At 41.4% G+C, this 20211-nt stretch overlaps 1 long non-coding RNA gene across 1 annotated transcript in view; it reads right to left on the reverse strand.

Moving 5' to 3' along the window:
• Positions 1-654: 654 nt before the first annotated feature.
• LOC124550604 overlaps positions 655-20211 on the reverse strand; it is a 37449-nt gene continuing 17892 nt past the window's right edge. The window contains exon 3 of the long non-coding RNA XR_006967723.1: positions 655-712. This is a non-coding gene — a long non-coding RNA (uncharacterized LOC124550604). The remainder of the gene's footprint in view (positions 713-20211) is intronic.

Consider the following 20211-nt stretch of genomic DNA (forward strand, 5'->3'; position numbering starts at 1 on the left):
GAACTGTGTACATGATAATAGTCTCTAGCTAAATGTAACATCGGCAATCAAAGGCAGCTATAGTATTATCCCATAGAGAACGATTAATTTGCAAACACAAGTGATATTGTTGCTCCAAATTGCTAAGCATTACAGCCGAAGTTTCTACAATGTGAAAATAAATCAGTGCTTTATAGGATTGTGCAAATAAGATGAACCATAATTTTTTGTAGCTGAACTTTGAAGACACAGTAATAAGGCAGACCTACAAACCGAACATCAATAATAGGGACACTGAAAATAGATACGCCAAAACGAGACAGTATTAACTATGGCAGAAATTGTACCTAATTGTGGAATTGATGCGATACTCTGGAGGAGGGTCCCAGTCGACATCGTGCATCTGCAACGGAGACGAGCGCCATGGCCCGGCAAAACGTTCGTACATCGGCGTCTGACCGAAGTACCCCATAGCGACTGCGTCGCCTTCCAGATAGTGGGAGTTGACGGGGTCGCGACAGATGCCGTTGTCGCCCCGCGCACGCAGCAGGTGCTCTGCCCACAGCTTGAAGTTCTCCGGACTTATCCTGGAGGTGGGGCCCGCCACACAAGAGGCGATCGCCGCAGCTCCTCTGAGGATGTTGCTCGAAGCACCCACCACGGCACTGCTCGCGATGCCCACGCTGGCTGCTCCTGCACCACTGCCAGCTGCCATGTCCTTCCTCACTGTGAACTGTGTACAGAACAACAGTTAGCCCTCCTATTAAAGAGAGAGAGAGTGTGTGTGTGTGTGTGTGTGTGTGTGTGTGTGTGTGTGTGTGTGTGTGTGTGTGTGATTTCATTTGTTGGTTTATATATATTACTCAAGTGACCAGATTGCCTGCTACAAAACATGGGCTATTTGGTTCTTCCCATTCGATGCTAGTTGCCCTGAACTCCACATTGCTTTTCCGTATTCATGTTCATTTCTGCCCTTTTTCTCGTATCTACCCTGCCCCGTCTCCAACTCCATTTCCTCCTACACGTTACTTGCACTATGCATTTTATTTCTCCACCTGTTTACTTCTCACTCTGTTCTATCATATCTGGACTGGGCCTGTGCTTAACATCTACATCAACATCAACACGATTATTCTGCAGTTCATAATCAAGTGCCTGGCAGAGGGTTCATCAACCACCTTTAATCTACTTCTCTACCATTCCACTCTCGAACAGCATGCAGGAAAAACAAACACTTAAATCTTTTTGTGCAAGCTCTGGTTTTCTTATTTTATTATGATGATCATTTCACCGAATGTAGGTGGGTGCCAACAAAATATTTTCACACTCTGAGGAGAAAGAAGGCAATTGAAATTTCTGGAAGTTCATGTTGCAGTGAAAAACACCTTTGTTTTAATGATGACACCCCAGTTCACGTATCACATCCTTGGCACTCTCTTCCCTATTTCACAACAATACAAAACATGTGGCCCTTCTTTGAACTTACTCAATGGACTCTGTCAATCCTATCCGATTCAGATTCCACATTGCACAGCAATGCTCCAGAAGAGGGCGGACAAGTGTAGTGTAAGCTGTCTTTTTAGTAAACCTGTTACATTTCCTAAGTGTTCGGCCACTAAATTGCAGTCTTTGGTTTGCTTTCTCCACAACATTATCTATGTGATCATTTCAAGTTATTTGTAATTGTAAACCCCACGTATTTAGTTGAGTTTACAGTCTTTAGATTTGCGTGATTCATCATGTAACTGAAATTTACCAGTGCCTTTTTTTTAGTGTTCAAACAGATGACCTCTCACTTTCAATGATTTAGACTCAATTACCACTTTTTGCAACATACAGATACTGTGTGTCAATCATTTTGCAATTCATTTTGATCATCTGACGACATTACACGAAGCCAGATAACAGCACCATCTGCAAACATACCAGGAGTACTGCTGAGATTGTCTCCTAAATTGTTTATGTACATCAGGAATTCTTCCTTGGGGAATGCCAGGTATTACTTCCATTTTCACTTGATGACTTTCTGTCAATTATTACAAACTGTGACTTTTCTGACTGGACATCATGAATTCAGTCACACAACTGAAACAATACCCCATAGGCATGCAATTTAATTAGAAGTCACTTGTGAGGAACAATGTCAAAAGCCTTGTGGAAATCTAAAAACATGTGATCAATTTGACGTTAATTAATGAGGAGGTATTGAATAGAATTGGAGAGAAGAGAAATTTGTGGTACAACTTGACTAGAAAAAGGGTTCGGTTGATAGGGCATATTCTAAGGGATCATCAATTTAGTATTGGAGGGCAGCGTGGAGGGTAAAAAATCGTAGGTGGAGACCAAGAGATGAATACACTAAACAGATTCAGAAGGATGTAGATTGCAGTAGGTACTGGGAGATGATGAACCTTGCACAGGATAGAGTAGCATGGAGAGTTGCATCAAACTAGTCTCTGGACCACAACAACAACAACAACAACAACAACAACAACAAAAACACAATTTGACATCCCCTTTCAATAGCACTCATTACTTCGTGAGAATAAAGAGATAGTTGTGTTTCATAAGAATGATATTTTCTGAGGTTGTGTTGGCCATTTGTCAATAAATCATTTTCTTCAAGATTCCAAAATCAATGTTAGTGTTGTTGTTGACTTCACTCGAGAGACTGTGCAAGCTTCTTCATCTCGCAGTACCTACAGCAACCTACATTCTTCATAATCTGCTTAGTGCATTCATCTTTTGGTCTCCCACTACGACTTTTAGCCTCCACGCTGCCCTCCAATACTAAATGGTGATCCCTTGATGCCTCAGAACATATCCTACCAACTGATCCCTCCCTGTAGTCAAGTTGTGGCACAAATTCCTCTTCTCCTCAATTCTATTCAGTACCTTCTTATTAGTTACATGATCTACCCATCTAATCTTCGGCATTCTTCTGCAGCACCAAATTTCAAAAGCTTCTATTCTCTTCTTGTCTAAACTATTTATTGTCCATGTTTCACTTCCATACATGGCTACATTCCATACAAATACTTTCAGAAATGACTTCCTGATATTTAAAACTATACTCGATGTTAACAAATTTCTCTTCTTCAGAAACGCTTTCCTTGCAATTGCCAGTCTACATTTTATATCCTCTCTACTTCGACCATCATCAATTATTTTGCTCCCCAAATAGCAAAACTCCTTTACTACTTTAAGTGTCTCATTTCCTAATCTAATTCCCTCAGCATCACCTGACTTAATTTGACTACATTCCATTATCCTCGTTTTGCTTTTGTTGATGTTCATCTTGTATCCTCCTTTCAAGACACTGTCCATTCCGTTCAACAACTCTTCCAAGTCCTTTCCTGTCTCTGACAGAATTACGTCATCGGTGAACCTCGAAGATTTTATTTCTTCTCCATGGATTTTAATACCTACTCTGCATTTTTCTTTTGTTTCCTTTACTGCTTGTTCAATATACAAATTGAATAACATCGGGGAGAGGCTACAATCCTATCTCACTCCCTTCCCAACCACTGCTTCCCCATCGTGCCGCCCCCCCCCCCCCCCCCCCCCGACTCTTTGACAGCCACCTGGTTTCTGTACAAATTGTAAATAGCCTTTCCCTCCCTGTATTTGACCCCTGCCACCTTCAGAATTTGAAAGAGAGTATTGCAGTCAACATTTTCAAATGCTTTCTCTAAGTATACAAATGCTGTCTGAAATTCTCTACAACCCCTGGTTCTTTCAGTTTATCCAGGTCCCATCTCCTTAAATTCCCACCTTCTTGCAGTTTCTTCAGTTTTAATCTGCAGTTCATAACCAACAGATTGTGGTCAGATTCCACATTTGCCCCTGGAAATGTCTTACAATTTAAAACCTGTTTCCTAAATCTCTGTCTCACCATTATATAATCTATCTGAAACCTTCCAGTGTCTCCAGGCCTCTTCCAAGTACACAACCTTCTTTCATGATTCCTGAACGAAATGTTAGCTGTGATTAAGTTATGCTCTGTGCAAAATTCTACCAGGCAGCTTCATCTTTCTTTCCTTATCTGCATTCCATATTCACCTACTACTTTTCTTCTCTTCCTTTTCCTACTATCAAATTCCAGTACCCCATAACTATTAAATTTTCATCTCCCTTCACTATCTGAATAATTTCTTTTATCTCATCATACATTTCATCAATCTCTCCGTCATCTGCAGAGCTAGTTGGCATATAAACTTGTACTATGGTGGTAGGCATGGGTCTTGTGTTTATCTTAGCTACAATAATGCGTTCACTATGCTGTTCGTAGTACCTTACCCGCACTCCTATTTTTTTTTATTCATTATTAAATCTACTGCTGCATTGCCCCTATTTGAATTTGTATTTATAACCCTGTATTCACCAGACCAGACCAGAAGAATTGTTCCTCCTGCCACCGAACTTCACTAATTCCCACTGTATCTAACCTTAACCTATCCATTTGCGTTTTTAAATTTTCTAACCTACCTGCCCGATTAAGGGATCTGAAATTCCACGCTCCAATCTGTGGAATGCCAGTTTTCTTTCTCCTTGTAACATCATCCTGACTAGTCCCTGCCCGGAGATCCAAATGGGGGACTATTTTACCTCCAAACTATTTTACCCAAGAGGACGCCATCATCATTTAACCATACAGTAAGGCTGCATGTTAATGTTACAAGGCCAGACCAGTCAATCATCCAGACTGTTGCCCCTGCAACTACTGAAAAGGCTCTTCAGGAACCACATGTTGATACCCATCCATTGTAGTTGCACCTATGGTACAGTTATCTGTATCACTGAGGCACGCAAGCCTCACCACCAATGGCAAGGTGCATGGTTCATGGGGGGATGTTAGTGATATGGGTCTGTAATTCAGCAATTACTCCTACTTCCTTGCTTGGGTAGTGTACTATCTTTGACCTTCTCCTCCTCCTTTTCATCTTTGTTTCCCCACGTCCTCACAACAGGTAAGCCCTGTCACTCTGTGGTGCAAGTGGCCCACCATTCCCTTATAATCTTCTCTCTATCCTTCTGAGGAAGGAACCAACAGTTTCGAAAGCCGGGGTAGTGTCATATACTTTTATATGTGTCTAATTTCTGATTGCAAGTTTTTAAAACTAATCATGGCTAAGTTTGTGTTTTACAAATGACAAAGTTTATCTAATATAGTGGTGGGCTAACTATGGAACTCTAAGTAATCAACTAGTATTTTACACTACATTCCATAGGATCACCCCATTATTGTCACGGGATCATAAAACATTCCCATACATTACATGAATAATGATAATTTTCCGTATACGATGTTAATGTGACATTACTGGCAGTGGGCACAGAATAGTGAAGCCAATGGTGATGGCTATAAATCAGTCTAGCATTCACCTGCAATGATTTTGAAGAACTACTTTAATCTCCAATCATGGGGGCTAGGACAAGGAACAATCCTGTATCTAGGGTAACAAGAACAATATTTGGAAAAATGCTTCATGCATTTCTTGTCACAATGGATTTGTATTTACTCTCCAGTTGTGGCTACTTCATCCTTCGTGAACATCAGGAGTTAACTACAGGCTGTGAGGTACTTGATTTAACTGGAAGAATTACGTCACGGAGACATCGTGAAGTCACGTTACTTCCATACCAGAGATTATGTCAATGTCTCTGATGAAAGCACATTGGTAGTGATGCCGATTTCATTAGATGGTAGAGAACAGCTGTTTTCTCTGTTGCCCCTCAGCATCAAGTACACATATCTGTTGTGACTCGCCGATCTTTCAAAGTGCCGCCGCACAGTTACGCATGTCCTCTACACGCGGCGTTGTCTACCAGCCACGCAGCAGCAGCGCCACCTAAGCGGCCAGCCAGCCAGCCAGCCAGCGGCCACTAGAATCGGACTCAAGTTATGATTTGACTGTTAAAGTGTACACACGTCTTACTCTGTTTACTTGATCTGTGACTTGCATGTATTGCATCTTCCTTGAAATATATTTGTTCAACTTGAAGTTATAACAATTGGCGACGAGGATGGGATTTTTCTTTTCCATCATTGACCCACATGTTTCCATGGGTACTTTAGAGCAACTATTGCGAGGTCTCATAGAACAGCAAACGCTTCTCACAAATGCGATTCGTGATTTCGTCGCGGCATCAAATGTGGGGCGTCTCTCGTCGTTGTCTCTACCTCCTTTTCCTCCTTATGACGAGACGGCGGAAGACTGGTCTGATTACGAAAAACATCTTTGACAGCACTTCTTGGCATTTCAAGTCGCAGACGAACAAACATGTAAGTCTCTGTTCCTTTCATGGATTTCACCTCAAATGTATAGGTTGTTGTTGCAATTGGCTCCTTTGAAAGATCCTGCATCTTTGTCCTTTGCTGAAATGTGCTCACTTCTGTCCGTCTATTTTCAAAAGCAAACACATGTGGTAGACTCTTGTGTCGCCTTTTATCGTTTTCAAAAACGACCGAATCAATCCTATCGCGCTTGGGCTGCTGAACTTCATGGCCTCAGTAGAAAGTGTCAATCTGTTACTGAAGTTCACAAAGAATCCTACGCCGATTCCATGGTACGGGATGCTATTATCCGATAGGCGCCCAACAAAGAAGTTAGGCAACGTCCCCTTCAGTTGGCAAATCCAACTCTAGATGAAGTCCTATCCATCACTCAGTATTTTGAAATTTCTCGCGCTGCTGGAGCACAAACAGAGGCATGGGGCGACGTCGGGGAATTACAACCTCTGTGCGATGTTGCCGAAGCGTGTGACGTGTCCCCGCTGACCGACGTAGCCGCAGTACGCTCCTGAGCGCAGCCTCGGCCTAACCGTAAACATACCTCTAAGAAACTGCAGCAAAACCCACGGCAACTTCCTTCATGTCCACGGTGTTTTACGAAACATTCACGAGAAGACTGTCCATAACGTTGGGCCATGTGTCACAAATGCAAAAAAAAAGGATCATGTGTCATCCGTTTGCAAATCCGACCGCATACATGATGTTCATGAACATGACGCTGATTCTGATTCTGTGTTGTCTGTCAATTGTACTTCTTCCCTTTCAGGGAAGTTATTCCTCACTGTCGAAATACTTGGTCGAGATGTTCGCACGCAGGTGGATACTGGTTCTGCTGCCACTATCATCAATTCTCAGACGTATCATCAGTTGGGTTCTCCAATCCTGTTACCTGTCACTAGGCAGTTACGGACTTACAATAAACAGAAGATTTCTCTTTTGGGACAATTTGATGCTGAGGTATCTTACAAATCTGTCGTTCGCACTGTTCCCGTATTTGTGGTCGACCATAGCAATGCGGAGAATCTTTTTGGTTTCGATGCCTTTCACGTTTTTGGGTTCTCCATAGATGACTCTGTCAATATTGTCTCTGATGCTATTCCTTACGCTCAATTGGATTCCTTGTCGACGACATTTTCGTCCCTTTTTTCTCCTGGGTTAGGCCGTGCAAACGACTTAGAAGCTCATATCACACTCAAACCCACTGCTCGGCATAAGTTTTTTCAGGCTCGGCCCATTCCTGTGGCCCTTCGTGATCAGGTCAAACGGGAGCTGGATCATCTCACTGCTTCAGGGGTCTTGCTTCCTGTCACTTCCAGTGAGTGGTCCTCTCCTGTCGTTGCCGTTGCTAAGCCAAATGGTGATATTTGTCTCTGTGGCGATGTCAAAGCCACTGTAAATGCCCAATGCCTTATCGACACTTACCCTATGCCTCGACCTTAAGAATTGTTCACTAAACTTGCTGGAGGCCAGTATTTTTCTAAACTTGACCTGTCAGAAACTTATCATCAACTTCCTCTCGACGCTGCTTCCTGGCAGTTTCTGGTCCTTAACACGCCTTTCGGCTTCTATCAATACCAACAACTGCCATTCGGGGTTGCCAGCGCCCCTGCTCTCTTTCAGCTATTCTTGGAACAATTATTGCTGACTGTCCCTGGGTGTATAAATTACCAGGATGACATTGTTGTCAGTGGCTCCACCACTGACGAAAATCTTCAAAATCTCCGCACACTTTTTTGTCTTACAGACTGCTGGTCTTAAGTGTAATCTTCAGAAATCAAAATTTTTTCAGGCATCTATCACGTACTTGGGGTTTCAACTCTCTCGGGATGGTATTCATCCGCTTCAGCAAACTGTCACTGCGATCGAAGCCCTTCCTCGCCCTACATCTGTTAAGGAACTGCAGGCCTTCTTGGGGAAAATAGCATACTATCACAAGTTTTTACCGTCTGCTGCTTCGGTGGCTCAGCTGTTGCATCGCCTGTTGCATAAAAATGTGCCTTTTCACTGGTCCGCATCATGCAATGCGGCTTTCCAGAAATTGAAGACTGCTGAAACAGGCCCCGTGCCTGGCTACTTATCGACCTGGCCAACATCTTGTTCTTGCCACGGACGCCTCTCAATACGGGGTCGGTGCAGTCCTTGCGCACCGTTTTTCTGACGGATCCGAACAACCCACTGCTTATGCATCCAAAACGCTCACGGATGCCCAACAAAAGTATTCTCAAATTGAAAAAGAAGCTTTGGCCATTATCTATGTTCTTCATAAGTTTGGTGTTTTTCTCTATGGATCCAAATTTCATCTTGTTACGGATCACAAACCACTTGTTTCCTTGTTTCATCCATCAACATCAGTTCCCGACAAGGCTGCACACCGCCTCCAGCGTTGAGCTCTTTACTTGTCTCATTTCAATTATGAGATTCATTTCCAGCCGACAGCTCAACATGCGAATGCTGATGCACTGTCTCGCCTTCCCATGGGTCCTGATCTGGCATTCGATAGGGACGAACTTTTGTGTTTCCACCTTGATGTTGCCGAGCAGCGGGTTGTGGAGGGGTTCCCCATCACCGGGGACCGGCTGGTGGCTGCTACAGGTTCTGACCCTACCCTCTCCCAGGTTTTACGCTGTATTCAGAAGGGTTGGCCAGATCGTCTGTCCGCTAAGACTTCTGATCCGTTGTGGAACTACTACGCTTTGCGTTACCGCCTCACGGCTAAGGATGGTGTTATCCTCCTTTCCACCGAAAATGCTTCGCCGCGTGTTGTGGTACCTGCATCTTTGCGTGCTTCGGTCTTGCGCCTTCTTCACCAAGGGCACTGGGGTGTCTCTCGCACAAAATCTCTGGTGCGCCGTCATGTATACTGGCCTGGCATCGACTCTGAAATCGCACACATGGTCGCTGCCTGCGGCCTTTGTGCGTCACAGGCTGCCGCCCTGAAGTCATCTGAGAAGCCCTGGGAGCGTATTCATGCTGACTTCACAGGACCTTTTTTAGGTACTTATTGGCTTCTCATTATTGACGGCTACTCTAACTTTCCTTTCATTGTCCGTCGCACGTCGCCTACCACCGCAGCAACCACCAATGCTCTAGCTCGCATTTTCTCTTCGGAAGGCCTTCCCTCTACTCTTGTTACTGATAATGGTCCGCAATTTGCCTCTTCCGATTTTGCAGATTGTTGTGCCTGTCGCGGCGTCATGCATGTCACGGCCCCTCCGTTCCAGCCACAGTCAAACAGTGAGGCTGAACGACTGGTCCGCACAATTAAGGCTCAGATGAGGAAACTCCTGACTTCTTCTGCTGCTGATGATGTGCTTCTCATATTTCTGACTTCTTACCATTTCACCCCCATGGGCGACCACAGCCGGGCTGAGCTCTTACATGGCCGACAGCCCCGCACACTACTTCATCTTCTGTGGCCTCCCACCTCACAGCCACGGGTGCCTTCGCTTGACCAGTTCACCGCCGACGACCTTGTATGGGTATGGGGATATGGCAGGTGGCCAAAATGGAGTCCTGGCCGCATCTTACGACACCGTGGCCAACGCCTGTATGAAAGCCAGGCGGACACGGGTGTTGCAGTGCGTCATTCGGACCAGCTTCGGCCTCGTGTGCCGGCAACACCTGTTCTGGATGCCACTACATCACCGTCGGCTCTACCTGACGCTCGGGATAGTGGAATCTCTCATTGCTCACAACGCAGTCCTCTCACCATCATATCGGTGCCAGCACAAGAACTGACGTGACCAGGAGATGTGCCCATGCAGGAACAAGATGACCATCATCTGTCGGAGCAACTCTACTCGCCTCCTTCTCCTACGGATGCGGACACATCGCCCATGTCTCCTGTTATAACAACCGGACTTGCCGCAACGGGCAGATTGGTGCACGGGGCCCCAGCAGATTCGACCCCTATGTCTCCTGTCATCTCAACCTGTTATCATCGGGGACACTTCCGTCCGTACGGGAAGCCTCCTCCTTGAGACTTTACAGCCAGTCAAACAATACCTATAGACGTTAGCAATCTACAGGCCACCTCCATCAAGACCTGTGCAAAAACTTCAAAGGGGGGAAAAGTATTGTGACTCGCCAATCTTTCAAGCTGTCTGCCAGCCATGCAGCAGCAGCACCACCTAAGCGGCCAGTTATGATTTGACTGTTAAAGTGTACACACGTCTTACTCTGTTTACTTGATCTCTGACTTTGATGCATTGCGTCTTCCTTGAAATATATTTGTTCAACTTGAAGTTATAACAATATCCACCACATCTCTAAGGCTATAGCAATTGTGCTGGTTGAAGTTGTTCCACATTGATCGCAGAATCCCAAGTTTCTTTGATGATGTAATCCCAGTAGGTACATGCACAGGATAATATTTCCAGTTCTCCGAACATGAGGCTGTCCTCAGCAATAGCACATACATCAAAATCTCATTATTTCATGTAGCATCGATGCTCTGCGCAGCATTCTGAAATTGTTCGTATTGATTGAATGTTACTCATTCATGAGGAATTGTATGAATTCCAGGAACACTGAGAGCAAAATTATCTTTTATTGGGTGGTTGGAAAATGGTTTCAATGCCATGTCTGCCCAGGACTCTACCTATTTTATTTACAGTAGCCCCGAAGAAAGTGAAGAATGCGATAGGCTGGTCACCTTCTGGTGACTGTATCTCTGGTAAAATTTTTTTTTTTTTTTTTTTTTTTTTCCTTCGACAGGGCTAACTTCAATCTCGCTCACTGATAAAATTATTTGACTGGACAATAAAAAATCTATTCACCAAGTGCTGTCAAAACACACACATAAAAGACTGTTGTGATTGGCAAGCTTTCGGAGCCTGTGGCTCTTTCTTCACACAGAAGGGTTGAAGGGGAAGGAAGAAGGGTGAAGGTAGAAGACTGGAGAGGTGTAGGAAAAGGAGTAGATTTTGGGAAAGCCACCCAGAACCATGGGTCAGGGGAGACTTACAATACGGGATGAGAAGGAAAGACTGAAATGAAATGAAATGTCGTGTGGTTAGCTATTTCCCTATAACGCCACTCTTGGACAGCATGCAGGAAAAATGAACAGTTAAAACCTTTTTGTGTGAGCTCTGATTTCTATTATTTTACTGCAGTGATCATTTCTCCGTATGTAGGTGGGTACCAAAAAAATATTTTCACACTCAAAGAGGAGAAAGTTAGCAATTGAAATTTTGTGAAAAGAACCTGCCACAATGTAAATTGCCTTTGTTTTAACAATTCCAGTCCCAACTTGCACATCATATCCATGAAAATCTCTTCTCTATTTCGCAACAATACAAAATAAGCTGCCCTTCCTTGAACTTTTTCAATGTTCTCTGTTAGCTCTATTTGATACCATTTCCACACCACACAGCAATATTCCAGAAGATAATGGACAAGTGTAGTGTAGGTGGTCCCTTTGGTAAGCCTGTTGCTTATTTACGTGTTCTGCCAATAAATTATACTGTGCAAAACTTTTATTGTTCAGTCCAAAAAAGTTTTCCCCACAACATTAATTATGTAAACATTCCAACTTAAGTTATTTATAATTTTAATCTCTACATATTTGGTTGGATTCTCAGCCTTTACATTTGTGTGATTTAACATGTAATCTGTCATCTTAACGAGCCTACAAAAACTGGAATATTATAAATCATTAACCCTTGCCAACACGTTAATATAAAGTATAAGAAGTCTATTACAAACACTTACTTAACCCTGCTACTGGTTTAACAGATGTCACATCATCTTCACAGAATCACATGTTGTCCACAAATATACATATTCTATATTATAATTATGTAATATACATACACAATATATCATTTTAAACACAATTCACAGTTGGCTGATAGTGCAATGTGCTTTTGATCTGTCTTTCGCCATAATCATTCTAACACAAGGCAGCTTCAAAACAGGTTAACTCAGCTGACAAACTTTCAGTGCCTGAGATGATGTGGGCCCTATAAACCAAGGTACAAAGCATGAAGGTTCATGTCATCTCAGACCCAGAAAGTATGTCAGCTGAGTTAGCCTGTCTCAGACACTTTTTGTCAGAAAGGTGATAGTGAAAGAAGGATTAAACAAACATTGTGCTTTCACCAACAGTGAATCTGGTAGGCGATGCTAATAACAAAGTGGCATCAAAGTCTACGGCCTTTTTACCTTACACAGGAACCATTTCAACAGAACTGGTTACTTTCTGAGGAAATATGATGAGAAATGTGTCTTTCAACCACCATATAAGATTAGGGTACTTTTGGGATTCGTAAAGGATGATCTTGCTTTGTGCAAGGCAGATGTCTATTGTATTCCTTGCAGTTGCGGCATGCCATTTATTGGTTGCAGGACCATAGTGAACTGGTGAATTGAACATAAGCATCACACATGCTTACAACAACCAAGCAAATCTGCTATTGCAGAACACTGCCTTGGCAATGGCCATCCTATGGAATATAAAAACACAGAGATTCTGGCATTCCAGCTATAGGGGATAGTGTTATTAAGAAAGCAGTTGAAATAAATTAGCAAGTGCCCTTATAAAAAGAGATGGGATGTCTTGCTTCAATTATGCATTGAATCTTGCTCTATAACTGGTCAAACAGCAGGGGGACAGAGTTAATGCTACCTCACCTGCCAGTTACCATCATCATCACAGTATGGAAGCACTGTTTGCATAGCCATTCAAACATCTGTTTCACTGTTGCTATGTTACAGTACATTAAGTTAAGTTTGAATAAGGAACCAGAATTGGCGCTCAGGCAAATTATGCGAATTGATTAATTCCTTTTGGAAAAGATTTTTATTGTGCTGAAATTAATGCTCAGCTAAAGGCATTGTTCGAACTTTAACATGCAAAAACAGTCACTGTTTGGATTTCAAGTAAGACTGATAGTCCAAATTTGGTCCACCGGTGTATCGAACCTTGGTCTAAGATAAGTTTTAACTGTTCGAAAAAAACTCTTGCTTCGTTTGGATTTTACATGCAAAAAGCACTTTTTTCTGGTAGGTTTTGGAAGTGTGCCACACTTCTATAATGTAAAATTGTAAAAATCAATACAAACTTTGCACATTGTCAAAACGATATTTTTTAATCCAATAAACTTTATCTGTTGTCAAGATATGATGGTTTAAAATTGAGTTAAATGTAGCATGTAAGATTCATTCTAATGGGAATTGAATGTGTGGAAATGGTTTAAAGTGAATCAAATAAATAAAAAATGCATTCTTCAATAAAACTGAAAATTTGCTTTCAAAAAATCTAACTTCATTCACATTTTATGGGCAAAAAGCACGTTTTTGTGAGCTTTTTACATGTGCTGCTTGTCTGTTTTCAACTTGTGCAAATCAATTAAAATTTTGTAATCAGGTAGATAAATACAGGGTGATTCAAAAAGAATACCACAACTTTAAAAATGTGTATTTAATGAAAGAAACATAATATAACCTTCTGTTATACATCATTACAAAGAGTATTTAAAAAGGTTTTTTTCACTCAAAAACAAGTTCAGAGATGTTCAATATGGCCCCCTCCAGACACTCGAGCAATATCAACCCGATACTCCAACTCGTTCCAAACTCTCTGTAGCATATCAGGCGTAACAGTTTGGATAGCTGCTGTTATTTCTCGTCTCAAATCATCAATGGTGGCTGGGAGAGGTGGCCGAAACACCATATCCTTAACATACCCTCATAAGAAAAAATCGCAGGGGGTAAGATCAGGGCTTCTTGGAGGCCAGTGATGAAGTGCTATGTCACGGGCTGCCTGGCGGCCGATCCATCGCCTCGGGTAGTTGACGTTCAGGTAGTTACGGACAGATAAGTGCCAATGTGGTTGATTGTGGAATTTGCAGCTCTCTGCTAGCTCTGCGAGTTGATTTTCCTGGGCTGCGAACAAATGCTTGCTGGATGCGTGCTACATTTTCATCACTCGTTCTCGGCCGTCCAGAACTTTTCCCTTTGCACAAACACCCATTCTCTGTAAACTGTTTATACCAACGTTTAATACACCACCTATCAGGAGGTTTAACACCATACTTCGTTCGAAATGCACGCTGAACAACTGTCGTCGATTCACTTCTGCCGTACTCAATAACACAAAAGCTTTCTGTTGAGCGGTCGCCATCTTAGCATCAACTGACGCTGACGCCTAGTCAACAGCGCCTCAAGCGAACAAATGTACAACTAAATGAAACTTTATAGCTCCCTTAATTCGCTGACATATAGTGCTTAGCTCTGCCTTTTGTCGTTGCAGAGTTTTAAATTCCTAAAGTTGTGGTATTCTTTTTGAATCACCCTGTACATCTAATTAATGGTCTTTTTTTTAATTTTTTAATTTTGTGAAAGTTTTACCCATTGCCACGATGTAGGTACCAATGTTTAAAAGACAATAAAAAAAAACTACGTGGATCACTCACTGCCCCTGACAACTGAACTCTACATTAGTTGTCAAGGGATGGCAGTCCAAGGTCAAAAGTATGGCAGAGTAAAAGTTGGGAACCAGAATGAAAATGATCCTATCATAGCCCAAAAAAAGGAGAGTATATCCTGGACAGAATTAGGGATGTAGAGGAAGGCAACTGGCTTTTCAAGTTATCTGGCAGCTTCAAAGATATTTAAATCAAAACGTCTTGACATATTTGCACTTTTTAAAGAGATAACCTTACCTTCCTTGTGTTGTGAGCTCTCTTAAGACTCATTTCATTAGATGTATGGTGAACAAACAGACACAAATCTGTGTGCTTCTAGAGAGTGGGATGTGTTTATAATAGGAAGTATCTTAGAGTCGTGGTTATCTACCGTTCTTTATAGATCATAAGATGCTACGGACTCTAAGATGCACCTTACTTTTCAAGCAATTATTTAGAAAAATAACATTTTCACCATTTTTATTATTAGACTGCAAAACCAGACTAAAAAAAATTCTTAGTTTATAAAACAAAACTGACCTTTAAAATCCCTAAAAATCATCATCTGAACTTTCTTCTTCTTCCTTTTTGTTGTCCTTTTAATATATAATATGGTCTTCACTGCTATTGGAAATGTCATTTCTGCTGCATTTTTTGAGCTTTCTCTCAATCTAGACCACGACTGTTTTATCCATTGACACACTTGTTTGACTGTAGGTCATTTTACAGCTCCCTTCGGGGTGAATTTATGTTGGGTTTCATCCATCATCCATTTGTTCCATTCCTCTCTCATGTACACTTTAACTGGTTTATTTACTGAGACACCAAGGGCTTGTTTATTTATCAAGACATCAAGATGTTGCAACTGTGAAGTATGTCCTCCTGGAATAACAGCAAGTTCTGTATTTCCATGTCTCAATTTATGTTTCACAGAATTTTTCAAATGACTACCAAAAAGATCTAGCACAACAAGAGAACTCATCTTCAATAAAGCAAACAACACCACCTGGTGGTATTTCAGATGGTTTTGGCATTGTTTTGCACTTGAAAATGATCAATGGATTAAGTTTAGTACCATCAGCACAACATGAAAGGACAACAGCATGTCCACTTGTTTTTATAGTTACAGTTTTAGTACCTTTCATGGCAACAGTTCTGTTATTTGGCACATCAAATGTCTGACGAGTTTCATCCACATTCATCTTTTGGCTTATTTCCACACTGGTTTTTTTTGGATGCTGAATAATAAAGAAATGGGAAGATAATATTTTCTCTTCATACTCTTGTGGCATTTTCTGAGATACTTTGGTTTTGGTTCTCAAGTTAAGTCCATGACACTTCATAAACTTGAAACACTAACCAACTCCACCCTTAAAGTCTGTTACGTTCCACTGTAGCACTAGCTTACAAGGCGTATTTGAATCATTTTTGTATTGATGCCAGTGCCATGTTGATAGTGTCCTTGAATCCACTGCAATATGTCATCTTCTAGTTTTGGCCATTTTGCATTCAGTCCTATATTTGCACATTTGGTCTCCCTCATTTTTTTCAGTTATTCTTTACTAGCCTGCCAATCACAAGTGTTTTTTTTTCTGTTGGTGGAGGGCAGAAATGCCACTCAGCGGCTCTGATTCCATGTTCTGCAAATGGTCTTACTTTCAATTTATATCTCGCATCATATGATAATTTATCTCCATTACGAAACTAGCTACTAACAAAAATACTGTATTGCTACCAATTACACAAATCACGTTCAATTTAAGTTCACTGGCACTGTAGACTGTAACGACGCATAACAGGCTAGACAGTGTTCTGGGTTTGTGATAGCGGGGTGGGGCAGGAGGGAGACAGTGTTAGCTAGCTTGTGAATCCCCTCAACTCATGTTCATCATATCAGTGCACTGTTGCTACCAGTTGAATCCAATGTTGCCACATAGAGAGAGGTTTCCCTCGGCATCAGGAATATATGGCCATTTTTAAACTGCCAGGAATTTTAAATCAAACACTGGAGATTTTTATATTAATTTCAATATAAGAAGCACCTGAATTTTTGAGGCAATTTTTCACAGAAAAAATGTGTTTTACAGTCCGTACAATATGGTATAATAGGAAGTATCCCGGAGTAGGGATGCATACATTCTTAACTTTAATGACACATTGTGTCATACTGCACTATATGACAAATACCATGTTGGATGACATGATGGCAAGTGTTATGTTACAGGACATGACACCATGTATAATATTACTTTACTTGACATGATGCATTATATTACATGACATGGATACTAATATCAATACGTCAAAAAGCACAAATATGTCAAGATGATTTGATTTGTGTGTCTTTTGCAACTGCCTAATACGTCAAAAAGCTGGTTCATATTCTTTACAACCCTAACTCTGATGAGGACATATTCGCCTGTTTTTGGGCTATGATAGGAGCATTTTTCATTCTGGTAAATCTTTAACTACACTATGACTGGATGATTATCAAGCTTTTGCCAGATGTAACTCTTGGTGTACAATATGTCTTCAAATTCACTGTGTCAGTTATACAAAAAAATATCAGCTATACAATTTTGTCACCTATTGGATAAATTTCTGTCAACAAAGATGTGTGTGTGTGTGTGTGTGTGTGTGTGTGTGTGTGTGTGTGTTGTTTTCCCACATACCGAGGTATTAAATTTCATGCACAGCGCTCTCTCATTGCATTTTAACCTTGAAAATAATGGGGTGTGCACCTGTCAAAATATCGGTATCATCAAAGACGTCACATGGCTGCATTCCCATAAGTTATTTGAAGAGCAATATTTTCTGGATTCCATCAGTTTTAGTATGTCATAGTTATTTCACAACTGAAATCACTAAGTATCCTTGCAGACAGAATAAAGTTTGTCTACAGGAAAGGTCTCTACTTGAGCATGAAAGTAGGACATTTTCCTACAACTGCCACCAGTTCTCGAGAGAGCACATTCAAAATGTATGCTACAAAGTGATACACATTTTACAAAAACAAAGCAACTGTTCCCTCCCTTCCTCCCCGCACACAAACTGCTCCTCTGTCTTGCATTAACTCCATGGATGTACCTGCTTCCTTCACACAACCCATTTAATTAGAAAGCAGGAGTTTATCCCTCACACAAGAAACCTAATTAGAAAGTATATGTTCTATGGCATGAGTGAAAGTATTCTCAGCTCATCAAATAGTGGTCTACATGAGGTTATTCAATTAACACCATATATTTGACAATGGGAAGTCTTCGGTGGAATATAAATAATGGAAGGAATAAGATGATGATACAAGATATGGCTGAGGCAGTTAGCTGATAAGCACACGAATGGGACTGAAAATGTCACCTAGCATTCTGACAACCTCTTTCTTCCAAGCTAACTAACCCAGACACGGCATACACACATTCGATGACATTATTTTGAGCGACTACAGTGTACCATTGCTGCAACTTGATTGCAGCGAAGAATTGTGTAGGGTAGAGCAGGACAGAGAAGAAGATGCCAAAAAGCTTAGCAATTTCTTTCAGTCACGTTCATATGTCTATTGACCACTCAGTGCCTCAACTGCATTGTTACCTCTACTCCTTTCATTACTTCGATTCTATCCAGATGACACTTCTTGGACCAAAAGTCACCTCTGTGCCCGACCTGACTTCCTCCAAAATATTATTTCATTTGACACCAGGAGATGAGAATATGCTAAGTACAAAATTTATCCTCAATAGACATGAGGAAAATTGCAGGCCTTGTTGAACGGAATGAACAATTTAATGAGCACATACTTTAGATTCGAGGTACACTGAAGAAGGATGAAAGTAATGACGAGTAGAGAAATGAGAATGGCAACAAACTTAACACCAAAATTGGTGACCATTAAGTAGACAAACGGAAGGATTTCTGTCGTGCCTATCTGCGACTCAGCATCTCTGCTATTTGGTGAGTGGCAACTTTCCTTCTCATAATATTGTTACATTCCATTAAGGAATTTCCATTATTTGATATTTGAAACAAAATAATACAACGGACAGAGTAAGTAGGACCGAAAAGCAGACTGCTACAAGCAAGAGGGCTTTCCATGCCAAAAGAAGTCTGCTATTATCAAACAGTGGACCTTAATTAGTGGAAGAAATTTCTGAGAATGTACATTTATAGTACAGCATTGTATAGATGTGAATCATGAATTGCGAGAAATACGGAAGAGAGGAGAGTCAAAATATCTAAGATGATGTGCTATAGAAGGATGATGAAAATTAGGTGAACCTATTTAACAAGAATTGAGGAGCCTCTTTGCAGAATCAGCAAGGAGAGGAACATATGTAACACTGACAAGAAGTGGTGGGGTGATTGGACTTGTGCTAAGACATCACGGAATAACTTTCGTGGTGATTGAGGGAGATGTAAAGGGTAAAAACTGCAGGGGAAGATAGAGATTGCAATACACTAAACAAACACAAGGGTAATTTAAAAAGTTCTTTGAATAGAATATAAACAAATTACTTCCTTCAAGAACAAATTACTTACTTCAGTGAAACTTCATTTTTCAATGTAGTCTCCCAGTACACTAATTCGCTCATTCCAACAATGTTCCAGTGCCCCAATCCCAACCCAAAAGTCAGATTCCTACAGACCGTAAAATACCTATTGACTCTGGCTGTCCATTCTCTGTTTGAAGAGTGTCTCCATCCACTGAGAAAAATTTTGAGCTTCGGGAAGAGAGGATGTCTGATGGAGTCAAATCAGGTGAATAAGGCAGCTATGGCAACAATTCGTATCTTAATTTGTGTATTACCCACAGCAATGATATTTGTGTGTGGGCGTGCATTGTTTCAAAGAAAGATTACTTTCTTCCTTGCCAAACCTGGTCTTTTTCACTTACCTTTTGGTGTAGTAGATCCAGGAGATTAGCATAATATTGTATCGAAATTGTTTAATGGGTGAGAAGACAATCTATAAGCAGAGTCCCTTCCACATCCCAGGAAACTGACACGACCTTCCCGGAAGACCGTATTTCCTTTGCTTTCCTTGGTGGTGGTGAATCAACACATTTCCACTGCCTTGACTATTGTTTTGTATCTGCCATAGAGCAGCGAACCCACGTTTACCTGTGGCCATAAACTGGCACAAAAAATCTTGTCGGTTACTCTGAAAACTGGTCAAACCTTGTTTGGACATTTCCATTCTGAAGCATTTCTGATCCTGCATCAATATCTGCGGCACCGGATCTAGCAGATGATTTTCTCATATCTAGTTCCACTGTTGAAATGTGATAAGCCCATTGAGATGACATCCCTACAGCTTCAGCAATTTCTCGTACTTTGAGTCAGCAATCCTCCGTGACCATTTTATGCACTTTTGCAATAATTTCAGGGGTAGTGGCACATTCTGGCAGACCACTATGCAGATCATCATGTAAGATGTCCTGACCAAATTTAAACTCGTTTGTCCACTTGACAGCAGTTGAATACAAAGAAGAGCAGCCCCCATTGTGTTCTGAAAACTGTCATGGATTTCGTTTGC

This window comes from Schistocerca americana, chromosome 9 (assembly GCF_021461395.2).
Source record: "Schistocerca americana isolate TAMUIC-IGC-003095 chromosome 9, iqSchAmer2.1, whole genome shotgun sequence".
Taxonomy (NCBI): domain Eukaryota; kingdom Metazoa; phylum Arthropoda; class Insecta; order Orthoptera; family Acrididae; genus Schistocerca; species Schistocerca americana.